The sequence below is a fragment of the Microcaecilia unicolor genome, chromosome 2, assembly GCF_901765095.1.
Source record: "Microcaecilia unicolor chromosome 2, aMicUni1.1, whole genome shotgun sequence".
In the NCBI taxonomy this organism is placed as follows: Eukaryota; Metazoa; Chordata; class Amphibia; order Gymnophiona; family Siphonopidae; genus Microcaecilia; species Microcaecilia unicolor.
In genome coordinates, this window is record NC_044032.1 from 209492080 (window position 1) to 209505784 (window position 13705).

Consider the following 13705-nt stretch of genomic DNA (forward strand, 5'->3'; position numbering starts at 1 on the left):
ATTCAGTACAACAAAGTACTACAAGGAAAACAAAATTTTAAGTACAGACCATGAAGGACTTGCTACTGTGTCTGAGTTCAAAAACAAACAAAAAAAAGTCTTCTCTCAGTTTAAAATGAAATAGAGAAGAATGTAGAAACAAACAGGGGCCTTTTAACCAAAGGGCGTTTGAATCTGGGCTTAGCATGTCCTAATGTAAGACTTTCCCGCGCACTAAGCCCAAAAGATTAAATGCTAAGGACGTTTTGAATTTGGTGGGGTTTTTTTCAGGTCATGCTCTATTTGAATTAGTGTACGTTACCTGTAAAAAGTTAATGCAGAACCTGTAAAAGGTTAATGAAGAAGCACTCACTGCCTCCAACAAATATTTTTTTAAATAGCTAACGCACAAGCTAACAGGCAAAATAGTGTAAAACAATAAATGAAAATACATTAAAATATGCATTAGGGCTCAACGCCGTTTAGTAAAAAGGGCCCTATAATTGGTTCCTCAATATACAAAGGAAAAAAAATCCCACCTAGAGCCAAAACATGCCTTAAAATTGCAAAAAAAACTGCTTCCTTCTAAGCTGCATATCCCTAGTAACATCAGGAAATATTAATCTTGAATTCCTTCAAAAAGGCAGTAAATAAATACCAATAAATAATCTTTTGGCTATTAAACTTCCTTTTTAGGCAAAAAGGACTTGAAATTTTATCCTCATCAGTTCAAAAAGTAACCACCAGGATTGCTCTAGTAATGAGATTCAGAGAAGATTCCAGGAAACCTGTTAGCTACAGAAGGATTCTCACCCTGCTGAGCTACACCTGGGTAGCCACCTTCTAGATTAGAAAAACAGATAACTACACTTTACAAATAACCATAGTGTCAGAATTAGCCAATTGCAATACATCTTTCAAGTAAAACCTAAAAAAAAAATCATAGATGAGAGAAGATAAAATCTGGGGAAAATTCAGAAACCCAATTTCAGCCCTACTGTAAATAAAAATATAGAGAACTTGGAGAATTTAATATGAATCACTCCTTCAGACTGTACTGAACTTGGGAAACTAATCCTACTGTTTAGCACATACTTCTTGTGAACAGCTGTTTCATAGTGCCAGTCAAAAAACAAATTGATCTTTTGAAGTACAATCCAAAAATCTTTTAAGATAATTTCTCAAGGCTCACCATCCACAGGGTGTGACTCTAATCATAGGCAGCAGAATGGGGTGGGCCACTGGGGCCATGACCCCCACTAATATTTTGCTACATACAGCATCAGTAACTAGACAGGTTGGGGGCAGGTCATGGATTGGTTTGTTTGGTCCCTCCAAAGAAAAACAATGTTCTACTGCCCCAAACGCCAATGCTACTTCCATTAATAAAATAGGATGCGGTAAAGGAACCTAACCAGGGTTAAACATGGACTCAGAGGGAGAAACAACATCTACAGGGGCTCCCCCTGCTCACCTATAGCAAGATATTCCCAGGAATAGGCAGAGGTGTTCTCAACACAGGGCTTAAAGAAACCCCTGAGGCTGAGACATGCTACCATTTGGATAAAGTATATTAGCTGAGAGTTTGTGAACATCATTGTCTATCCATAGAACCTACCAGTGCAAGTTTCGCTATTCCTTTTTGCTCTCTCATCTTACTGCCGGGTACTCTAAATCACAGAGTGACCCTAGTATCTCAGAGATATCCTTAAAATGCTCCTGAAGCAGTCCCAGTGCAGGGAGACTTGATTTTAAGCAGCAGCCTGATGTCACCCTGGACAGGACCTCTCCTCTCCTTGGTGCAGTGTCCCTTTGCTCCCTAGCAACCAAGCAGGTAACAGCAGCAGGTAACAATTCTCCCATAGTAGGGAGATTCTGCCCCGACGCCCTCGCTAGCAGTCCAACTCACTGTCTGCACCCACCTACCAATAGCCAAGTGTAGGTAATTGGGCAATTAGGGGTTAGGTAGGCAGGAAATGGATCAGCAAACGGGCAGAGGAAGGGGGAGAGGGAAGATTAAAGTGTACAAGGTACCAGATTCAAGCCACCCATGCACACAGGTCTTTGTATCAGGACCCTGAAATCAATAGGCCTTGTGTCAAGGAATCCATGGCCAGTGGATCCTCAAAATGAGAATCCCTCAGGCCTTTAGTGACCAATTTTTACACTGTATAATTGACTTCCCATTAAATATAACTGAATGATAAAACTATTTTTCCTTCAGGGTAAAAGGCTCAGCACTAACCAGAGGCAAAAAAAAAGTAGTACTAAACATTAGCTGCTGCACAGGAAGCACAGGAAGCAGTGGTGTAGCTCGAAATAGGCAGGCCGCAGGCTTAAAATTGGACCTCCTATTAAAAAAAAACTATAGCTATAGCTATTAGAGCTCATTCGCATATTTCTGGGGTCTCTGTTGGAGGGGAGATGTTTAAACTTTCCATCTACGCGGATGATATTTTGTTATATACCACACCAAATTCTCTTCCAAGTGTATTGGAAGTGATCAATTCTTTTTCCTCTCTGTCTGGTTATAAAATAAACTGGTCTAAGTCAGCCATAACGCCACTCAATTCCTTAGTGCATAGATCACAGGTATCTCAATACCTATTTTCCTGGGAGCCACACAAAATTAAGTATTTAGGAGTATAGTATTCCAAATCTGTTGATCAAAGTCTGTCCCTCATTAAGGACCAAATCTTATCTTTAACTGCTTCCATCCTGGATGCATGGTCTCCACTATATCTAACGTGGTGGGGGAGGGTAGAGGCAATCAAGATGGTTTTAGCCCCAAAGCTAAATTACATTTTCAGCATGACCCCCTTCTCCTTTCCCAACTCACTCTACAACAAGCTTGATTCCCTCCTAATTAAGTTTTTATGGAGGCAAAAGCCTCCCCGCATTGCGCTCAAGAAACTTAGGTTACCGAAACACTTGGGAGGTCTTAAATATCCTGATTTTAAACATTATCATAAGGCCTTTCGGCTTGCCCAGTCTTTAAGGTGGTTCCAAAGGGAATTTTCTCATCTCATGCCTCGGTGGCAGATTTTTGAGGCGGCGTTGGTGCACCCTTGCCCTTTATCTCTTCTCCCGTATGCAGATTTGTACCCCTATACCAGACGCACTCGGCTGTTAAAAGCCACTGCCTCTGATATCCATACGTTTAGGGCTGGTCTTGGAATCCGTGCTGTCTCTTTGGAGGATATATCTCTCTGGTATAACTCTGGTTTTCCAGCTGGTCTCCTGCAGTCTCAAACAGTGGAATGGCAGGAGAGGGGTGTATGGCAACTGTAGCAGCTGTATGTTGCTGGTACTCTGTTGTCGCCTGCTGCTCTGTCTGCACTGTATAATGTTTCTATACCAGATTCTGGCACATGGAAGGACTTTTCCACATATATTTCAAATTTTCAGGTCTCCAATTCACTTGTACTGACTCCTTCAGAGTTTATCTCCTTTTGTTGTACAATTACATCAGGTGGGAAGAAGGCTTCTCTGCTATACAAAAAAACTTCAGGACCTATATGCCGATGCAGTTGCTCCATTGAGGATGTCCTGGGAAGCGGAATTTGGTTTGGATGCGTCTGAGTTTGATTGGTCCACTTTCTGGGTTAACACCATGCGTCCCACGAAATCAGCAGCAATATCCCAATCCTCATACTTCATCTTCCACAAAGCCTATTGGACTCTTGCTCGAGTGGCCAGAATCACTAAGAGTGTCAACTTCAGCTGCTGGTCTTGTCAGATGGTTCACTGGCACACATGGTTCTCTTTTGTATAAACGTCAGAGCTTACTGGCAACTTATATGGAAAAAAATGTGTTTAATCTTTCGCTTGCCTGAGTCCACTGCGCTCTCTTATGAGGTCGTGATCTTAAGAGCTTCTTGTTCTGCTCTCTCTCTTTTGGAGTCGGATAAGAAATTGTACAATATACTGCTAGCTGTTGCTTTGCACTTAATTGTCTCCAATTGGAAAAAACAGTGAGGCATATTTTCAAAGCACTTAGCCTTCCAAAGTTCCATAGGTTTCTATGGAACTTTGGAAGGCTAAGTGCTTTGAAAATATGCCTCAATGTGTACTTGAATTATAATGAATGGTGGAGTTATGTATGTGTGATCAGGAAATACAAAAATTTTGGCCCATAGGCGTAGAACCATTAGGTCTGTTTTGCGGACCTGGGCTCGTTTAGATCTCTTTTGCCAGGAGCCACATAGCACTCATTGACCTGGGGTATCCATACTAATTGTTTACAGGTATTGCCATGGACCTCTGATTATGTTATGCTGATCCTTTTTTTTTTTTTTTTTAAACATGTGTGTGTTTATTTTTTTGGGGGGTTTGTTTGCTTTAGTGTTCACTTTTGTATTATTTGTATGACAAACGCTTTAATAAAACATATAAAATACAGAATGTAGCGGGGAGGGGTGGGATAAATAGTTAAAAGATTGATGATGGACTGCAAGACTCTGGTTATATGGAGTGCACTTCCAAGTTGGAATTTTTGTAAAATGAGATTGTGGAATATGTTGTTTTTCTCTGATCTGTCATCAATAAAAAATGTTAAACCAGTAAAAAAACTTCCTCTCCCAAGGTAGTGGGGATTGGGGGACTAGGGGGGCCTTCAGAGCTCATTTATGCACAATTCCACCACTATATAGAAAACCCTGTCATAATAAAACACTACTAATGTCCAGGACTCAAAAAGCAACAATTCTACCCTTTAAAAAAAAAAAAAAAAGGCAGCACCTTGGAATTACCAATATACTTCTTGCTGGAAAAACATAAGAGACTGCCACAGATCCCTACACAGAAGCTAAACACTCACTTCCATCACTCCTGCACAGTACAGAATAAGCAACCACCAATCAGAACTCCAAGATATCTGAATGCAATGCAACACTGGAGGAACAGAAACGTATTTCTTTCAGTATTGTGTAAAACAAGAGTTATCAGGGTTGTACATTTCAAAAGCCGATATAGTCCAATCACTTAAGGACTTAGCACGACTAATATTCCGCCAGTGTTGTTACGCTCATATTAGCCCTCTCCTCAAGTCACTTCACTGGCTTCCTATCCGTTTCCACATACAGTTCAAACTCCTCTTATTGACCTATAAGTGCATTCACTCTGCAGCTCCTCAGTACCTCTCCACTCTTGTCTCTCCCTACATTCCTCCCCGGGAACTCCGTTCACTGGGTAAATCTCTCTTATCTGCACCCTTCTCCTCCACCGCTAACTCCAGACTCCGTTCCTTTTATCTTGCTGCACCATATGCCTGGAATAGACTTCCTGAGCCGGTACGTCAAGCTCCATCTCTGGCCGTCTTCAAATCTAAGCTAAGAGCCCACCTTTTTGATGCTGCTTTTAACTCCTAACCCTTATTCACTTTGTTCAGAACCCTTATTTTATCATCCTCACTTTAATATTCCCTTATCTCTTGTTTGTTCTGTCTGTCCTAATTAGATTGTAAGCTCTGTCGAGCAGGGACTGTCTCTTCATGTTCAAGTGTACAGCGCTGTGTACGTCTAGTAGCGCTTTAGAAATGATAAGTAGTAGTACCTCATAAAACTCCCTGTTTACAGAGCCGCACTAGCTGCTGCCAGTGCGCTAATGCTGACACAGCCCATTCATTTTGGGTGGAATTTTCTTTCCTTTAATCTCAGCAGACAAATCCCGAGACGAGGGATGTGACCATCTACCAGAGGGTGGCGATAGAGAGAACTGAACTCAGTCTTACGGGACAGTATGCTCCCTGAGTAGCCAGTATGACTCGTAACAAAGCAGAAGGAAGGAACACAATCCAAAACATCTCTCCCTCCTCACAGAAAAGCATCCAACATATTGCCAGAACTTTAACAATGAAAAACAGAAACAGACAGCAGAATATCAGCTCTTCACATAACTGCGAGGTACCCTGGATTCGTCTGCTAAGATTAAAGAAATTAAAAATTCAGGTAAGATACAGTTTATTCTTCCTTGTCATCTACAGCAGATGAATCCAGAGATTTGTGGGATGTAGCACAGCGGTCCAGTAAGATGGGATGCTGAAACCGCCACAGAAAGAACTGAAGCACTGAAAGATGGCCTCAGCCCGTACCGCAACATCCACCCAATAATGCTTAAAAAAAGGTATGCAAAGATGACCAAAAGGGGCATTTTCAAAAGGAACGTCCAAGTTTTGATGAGGACGTCCTTGCAAAATGTCCCGATCCAGGGGCGGGGAAACCTGTATTTTCAAAACAAGATGGACGTCCATCTTTCGTTTCGATAATGCGGTCAGGGACGTCCAAATCCCGAAGTTTGGTCGTCCCTAGACTTGGTCGTTTGTGATTTTCGGCAATAATCGAAACCAAGGACGTCCATTTGGTCATGGGAGGAGCCAGCATTTCTAGTGCATGCACTGGTCCCCCTGACATGCCTGGACACTAACCGGGCACCCTAGGGGGCACTGCAGTGGACTTCATAAATTGCTCCCAGGTACATAGCTCCCTTATCTTGTGTGCTGAGCCCCTCAAACCCCACAACTGTACACCACTCGCCAACAATGAGTGCCCTGAACTGAAATGCTGACCGAGGACCACAAGTGCAGGAAATGCCAATGTGAAATTTACAAATATGCCTGTGCTGCCATTCAAAGAAAGAAAAAGGCAGGAACTGCACAGTACCTGACAGCAATAAAAAATTTAAAGCGATACTCACCCCCCACACCACAGGGATATCAAATGCTGCCAAGAACTAGCAAACAGCCTCCCCTTCACTCCAAAGCTGCACCAGCAGTAAACTACTGAAATGCCCCACACGGACTTTTTTGTGAGGGGGAGGAAAAAAAGTTGGGGGGGGGGGGAATCTGGCATTCACCAGGTGTAACCCAGCTATAAGAACTGATCAGTCTATACTCCTAGGCTCAACCAAACCAGGAAACCCAGAATAGGAAGAGCCTAGCAACCAGACCTGCCCAGGAGCTTCTGAGAGACCCGTCCATCTGCCTGTGGAAATAGAGAATAATGGCTGCCCAGGGAGCATACTGTCCCATAAGACAGTCAGTGCTCTTATCTCCACCTGCAAGTGGATGGTCACAACCCACAAGTCTCTGGATTCAAGACATTTTATCTTTACTAAATCTGCTTAGTCTGAGTCACTGCCTTTAGCTTTTCTTGTGTTATCTTCAACAAAAAAGTTATTTTCCAAGGTCTTGTTTTTTTCCTTCTCCCAGGATCTTGTTTTTATTTCTTCTCCTGTCTTCTTTCTTTGTTCCCCTTTATCATTTTTCTCCACTTCTCTTCTGTGCGTCTCCAATCAGCATCTAGAATTTATCCCTCATTCTCCCCTTCAGTTTCCCTCTTTTCACATCTCACCTATCCATGAGCTTTCCATCTTCCACTCTCACCCATCATTTATTTAGTTTCATTCCATCACCAGCCCGAGCTCATTACCTATAATTCTACCTCTCCTGACAAAGCAGCCTCTTCCTTCTCTTACCTGATACCTGTATAATTATGGTACAGCCAGAGACCCCCCCACTGGAATGGTGGCGGGCCCAGTCATAGAGCTCAGGCCATTACAGACCTTGGCTGAGTCAGAAATCTGATGGCTGACATAACTGGGAGCTTACTGGAAAAGTATGGCCTAGTTTGTAGCCCGGATTGAGGCCTAAATAAGCTAAATTAGGAAAAGTTAGGTCAATAGATATGGAAACAAAATGGAGGATTTCAGCACAAAATGGAAGCCGTATCTGTTACAAAGTGGAATTTTCTGTAATGTAAGTTAGAAAAACAAGTTGAGAAATGAGACTTTCCTGTGAGCAGGATTGTGGTCAGCCATGGTGTGAGAAAGGAAAGGTGTAGCTGGATGCAGGGTCTTGCTTAAGATTTGTGGTCAAGCGAGCTAAAGACAAAACCATGTTAGCAAGATAGAAGCTACTCATTAGCATGAGCCAATCAGTGACAACCATGACATTAGCATAGATCCAATCAGGTATATCTACTGTCATATTATCCATATCCTGAGGGCACCTATAAAAATCAGGGTATTTCCTGGTTTAAGCTAGAGAGAAGGGTTGGCACTCTCTCTCTCCAAGGGAAACCAATGTGACCAGCAGAATTGACAAATTACCTAATTGCTTTCCCTTGTAAAACCTTTAATTGGTAAAAGAAATTATAAAAGATTAGGAACTAATTAACACCTGTTTGCAGCTGGATTATTATATTCCTATAATTAATTGATTGTACGTGCCTGTTGTCAATCACTGATTTGACTTATACCTTGGCAAATAAACTCCTCATTCCAAATGATGATTTGTGGGCTTCACTTAATGATCAAAGGCTGTAAGTATAAATGCTTTTGCTGTATCAGGCTATCTTTCTCTGCATTGTATAACTCGTAATCTAAATCCAGTTTGTCATAAGGCTGGTACCTTTTCCTTAGATCTAACGTCTCCCTTAGTGGCAATTCCTTTTAGAACTTCACAACTCCTTGATTACCCCAGTACTAGTGCTATTTAGAGATGGAGTCAGATTTAAGGTCACTCCAGCCTTCTTGGGGGGCTCGGGACCCCTCAATTCACAACATACCCTCATTCACTTCTCAGATCTGTCCTTTCGTCTGTTTCTTTCCAGTGCCTCTCAATCCTTTTCCACCCCTCCCCTTTCTCACCTTCTCCCTCCCTTTAGTCTTCCCCCTTCTCAACGCTTCTTCTACATTTGTTACCCTTTCTCTCCTCCATTTTGATCCCTTCTCACCACTTCCCTCCCATTCCTTCCATTGTGACGCTTTCCCTCTGGTCCACCCCCCCCCCCCCACCTGAACTCTCTGCTTTCTTGCCCTCTGCCCATCCCCAGTCCCTACCTTCAAGTCTCAACCACCTTCGCTCACCTGCCTGTCAGTTCCAGCCTCTGTCAGTCTCCTTCTCCCAGGCCCATAATTAGAACCCTTCTACATTCATCCCTTCTCACATCCTCAGCCCCTGTGTCAGCTTCATGCTTCATTCTCCCAGCATCAGACCTTCTTCCCCAGCCCTACTACAAGCCCCCTTTTGGCATCCCCAGCTGAGCCCCAAACTGGCATCAGCCCCTTTTCCCTTCCCTACTCTCAGCATCAACCTCCTTCCCCACTGCCTCAAAAAACAACTGCAACGTTGCTTGTTTGTTCCTTTCTGCTTGTCCTCTGTCTCCTCTGACCACCAGGACGGTGGGGGGGGCCCTCAGTCCCTCTCCGCTGACAGTATATTTTAATGGGTGGGAGGGGGAAAGGGAAGAGAACACCTGACCCTCTTCCACTTCTGGGACACCCCCCCCCCCCCCCAAAAAAAAAAATTTTTTTTGACTTCTGGCTTTGCCCCCGCTAGCCACCAGCACCAAACAGGAGTTCAACTCAGAAAGCAAGAGAGACACAGGACAGGAATAAGGAAGCAAAGTCACTGCTGATTTAGAGAACAAAAAACATTTCTGAGATGCCAAAGGTGGCCCAGCCCAAAGAGTGAGAGTCACCACTCCAATGAGTGAGATTGAAGGCCAAAGTGCATTTCAGGGTACTACTTATGTAAACAAATTCTATTCCGCAGGCAGATTACATGGTAGACACTGAATTCTCAAACAAAAATTAAAGTACAGTTACAGAATGTATCAATTGTTGGAAAATGCTTTTTAAACAGAAGAGCCTTAAGTGCTTTCAAAAAGACAGTGTGTGCGGTATAGTGGTGGAGAGACTGAGGCCAGAGGCTAATCTTATTAACAAGAAATACCGTCACGTGCATCTAAAAATGGATTGCTGTATCCAAAGACACTTTACGTATTTTAAACTCTCATTTCAAGCACTTACTAACACTAAATCATATAGATACCTTTGGAAACATCTCACCTTCAAGAGGCAGTGTCTCAATTTGAACTTGATTGGACACAAGCATGCTATAAGGACAACCACCTCAACACACATCAGATCCTGCAAAATGCCAGATACTATGACAAACAAAATCTGTATTAATTGATGTCATCTCAGTAAGAACATACTGCACTGCAAAATACTATGCACAAGTTTGTGCAAAATCACACTCAGAACCTTACCTTAAATACCGCACCTTAGTTAACATGCATAAAAAACACAGATCCTCAAGAGACTACAGAGAAGTAAAAGTTATGAAGGCAAAAAGCCTAATCAGAAACATCAAGAAGTCAGACTCCACATGTACAGCAATACTAGAGAAATGGAAACAGATGCAAGATAGAGGTGTGCATTTCTTAAAGCTGACTTATTCCAATTAATAAATTCAAAATTAATTTTTTTAAACGTTTGTAATCTGCTTATTTCATTTTTCTGTTTGCTTTCATCACAGCATCTTTACTGCATTTTCATCTTTCTATCCTGCCCCCATACTCAGCACCTGCTCTGTGCCCCTATCCTGCCCTGTCCAAATATCACACCTGTCCCTATGTCCCATCCATGCCCAGCACTTCTCATCTGTGTACCTCACCAATGTCCAGCTTCTCCCCTCGCTCATGGATCCCCCCACCCCAGGGCCAGCATCTCTCTTTCTACCCCGTCATCCCCCCCCCCCCCAACAGCACAATGCAGCATCTCCCTCACTCCCTCTGTTGGTCCAGCCTCTATCCCCCTTATTCCCCCCTCCCACATTCAGTCTCTCTCACTTCCCTCCACATTCCCCCTCCCTGGCCTCTTTTCCTCCCCCCCCCCCCCCATGTTGTCCTTCAAACTTGCTATGAGTCATCAGCAGAAGCAACAATGAAGACAGCCTATTTCCAGCTAGCCCTGCGCCCTTCCCTCTACCGTATCCTGCCTCCACTGATGTTATATCCTGTGGGCAGTTACTAGAATACACGAATCACAGCAGCCTAAGGAAGCAGTCGTGTAACAGGTTTAACTGCATATCAAGTACTTCTCAGTGGGAATGACAAAAATTATGAATCATTTTTATGATCAAGAATGATAATGACAAAAACTTTAGTAAAATACCAAACCTGGTCAAAATTAGCAAAAAAACAAAACAACCCAGCAATATGATCCTACATTGTCTAGGGTTTCTATTATATACTGCAGGAGCAGAGTAGAGCAAAACGGTCAGTAAGGTGCTCAGTCATGCCCATCCATATTCATCACAGGTTCGCAGCAGTACAATTTGCTTCCAGGGCCACTTCTGACCCAGTGTGGATGGCCACACTGGGTCAGAAGTGGGCTACTTTGGTCCTTGAGGGCCACAACCCAGTTGGTTTTTCAGGATTTCCCCCAATTAACATCCTGAGAATTGCATACAATGGCAAAAGTGCACATAGACAGATCTCACACATACGCATTGGAGAAATCCTGAAAACCAGAATGGGTTGCAGCCTTCAAGGACCAAGGTTGCCCAGCCACTTACTCCTGCCCTAAGTGAACCTTCAGCTGCATTCCTCCCCCCCCCCCTCAAATAAATAAATAAAACAAAAAAGCAGGCTCCAGTCCTACTCCCCTGCCCCAGCAGTCCAGCATTTCCAGTTTTATTGCCTACCTCTCTGTCCCCTCCCAGGGCCATTGCCAGACACCCAATTTTGGGTGAGCCTGAGCCCAAAGTGGGTGGGAATGAGAACCTCACTCCCACCCAGCATCTCTCCCTCCCCTTCAGACAATCTAGGGTCTCTTAACTGCACTCCCCCAACCCCCAATACATTTTAAGTCTTTCAGTTCTTCACCAGAAGTTAGCTACTCATGTAAAATGAGTTTATCTTGTTGAGCAGATTGGATGGACCATACAGGTGTTTATCTGCCGTCATTTACTATGTTACCTGCTGCTCACACCATCTCCAAACCTTCCCTCTGACACAACTTTCTGGTCCCATGAACAGAAGAAAGGCTTGGGACTGGTGCAAACAGCAGGTATGAGTCACTGCTCACTGACAGCAAAGAACTGAAGGACTTAAAAGGTACCAGGGGTTTGGGGAGTGCAGCTAAGAGACCGCCAATCACCTGGTGGGGGGAGGAGATGACAGGAATCTTAATCTAACAGGGTTGGAGATCCCTGTCAACCACATCACAGCTGTGCCACTGCTGGGCGGGCCTGTGCCCACCCATGGTTACACCAATCCCCTCCCCCCCCCCCCCCAGTCCTGTATATCCCCTTCCTTTTTTATCCTACTCCCCTCATGTATAGCATATCCCCTCCCTACCCCCCAGGTGGCCAACATTTTCCCTTTCCCTTCTTCTCTACCCCCCCCCCCCCCGCATTTCTCCTTTTCCAGCCCCCCAAGGTGATCAACATCTACCTCTTACCCTCCCCCATTGAGTACTGAGAGCAACATAAAAGAGCAGATCCCCCCCCCCCCCCCAAAAAAAAAAACGTATCTACCTAGTGGTAGAGCCAGCCATGCCTACTCCAAAGATTACAGCGCTTTTTATGAAACAGCATCGAACCGAATCCAAACATTATTAAAAGAACACTATTTTACACCACCAGAAACCAATCGCTTTATTACTGCAATTTAAAGCCACTATTTTACCTACAAAGCAACAGTTAAACCTTGTCCCTCGGTCAGGACCCGACAAGGCAGCTTTTTCCGATACCAAGATGCAGCGTCAGTCTAACGAAGCACCGTTTGCCCCGAACACGGCCGAAGGGCTACCAGATCGTGTTTCAGGCTAGCCAAGTATGTAGTCCGCTACTACGGGAGACAGAAAAAAGCTTGTGATTTGGGGGGTTTAAATATTTCGCTTTAAGACTGCCTTTTGTGCGTTGCCAGCGGTATCTCTCGAACATGCAGGGCAGGCTGCTGTACTACGTCCGAAACAAATCTCGCAGCCAGTGTTGTTACAGCAGCGCCCAAAATAACCTCTGATCTCTGGACACTTGTAGGCTACAAATGAGAAACAGGACGACAGCAGAACTATTTTTTTTTTTGCTTTCATTCTTCCGCTCCAGCCTGGATTAATGAAAGTAAAGCATACGAAGCAAAAACTACAAAAACCTGCGTGTTCCACACTCACCTTCACTCCTGTGCCATGATACAGGAGGAATAATATATGATGATGATGACTCTACGACTACCCCACACACACGCCCTCCTCCAGCCTAATTAAAACGCTCCGCCCTCTCTTCCCATTGGTTGGTGAAGAGAAATGGGAGGGGTATCACAACCCCAAGGGGCGTGTCCAAGGATGAGTTCACGAGCATCCTATTGGACAGTGCCCAGGCAACCGCTCTCCCTACTTCCTGCTCCAGGGGTGGGGATCCATCCTGAAGCAAACATGTAGGAATAGAAAAAAATTTGATAACTTTATTGACATGAAAATATTGCATGTGTTAAGGTGGAAAAACAAAAAAAGGCAGAGGTGAGTTCACAAAGTGATAAGGACAACAGTAAAATGACTGAAAAACTCTGTAAACCTCTTTCTGACTCATGATTGTGAGATAAAGGAACTTAAACAAAGTGATAAGGACAACGGTAAAATGACAGAAAAACACTGAAAACCTCTTTCCGACTCATGACTGTGAGATAAAGGAACTTAAATAGAAAGGTTTATATAAATATCTAGGAGTGGAGGAGGAACAACTGTCAAGGAGAAATCTCTGAAAGAAAAAAAAACATCAGTAAAGAACATTATAGGAGACTAAGGGGCTCTTTTACAGAGCTGTGCTGAAAAGTAGCCTGAGGTTTCAGCGTTGGGCTTTCCTGTAGGATGTAGGTTGAGGCCACTTTAGCACTTTGTCCATATGTGTAGGGCAGGCCTTGTGAGATGTGCTCAGGATTCA

General features: G+C 43.8%; 1 protein-coding gene across 3 annotated transcripts in view; it reads right to left on the reverse strand.

Annotated features, from left to right (window-relative positions):
* The window catches only part of GOLM1 (golgi membrane protein 1), a 175835-nt gene extending 162819 nt beyond the window's left edge, over positions 1–13016 (reverse strand). For all 3 annotated transcript variants that reach the window (XM_030193680.1, XM_030193681.1, XM_030193677.1), the window contains exon 1: positions 12940–13016. The gene's annotated coding sequence lies outside the window, so the exon portion shown is untranslated. The remainder of the gene's footprint in view (positions 1–12939) is intronic.
* Positions 13017–13705: the final 689 nt, after the last annotated feature.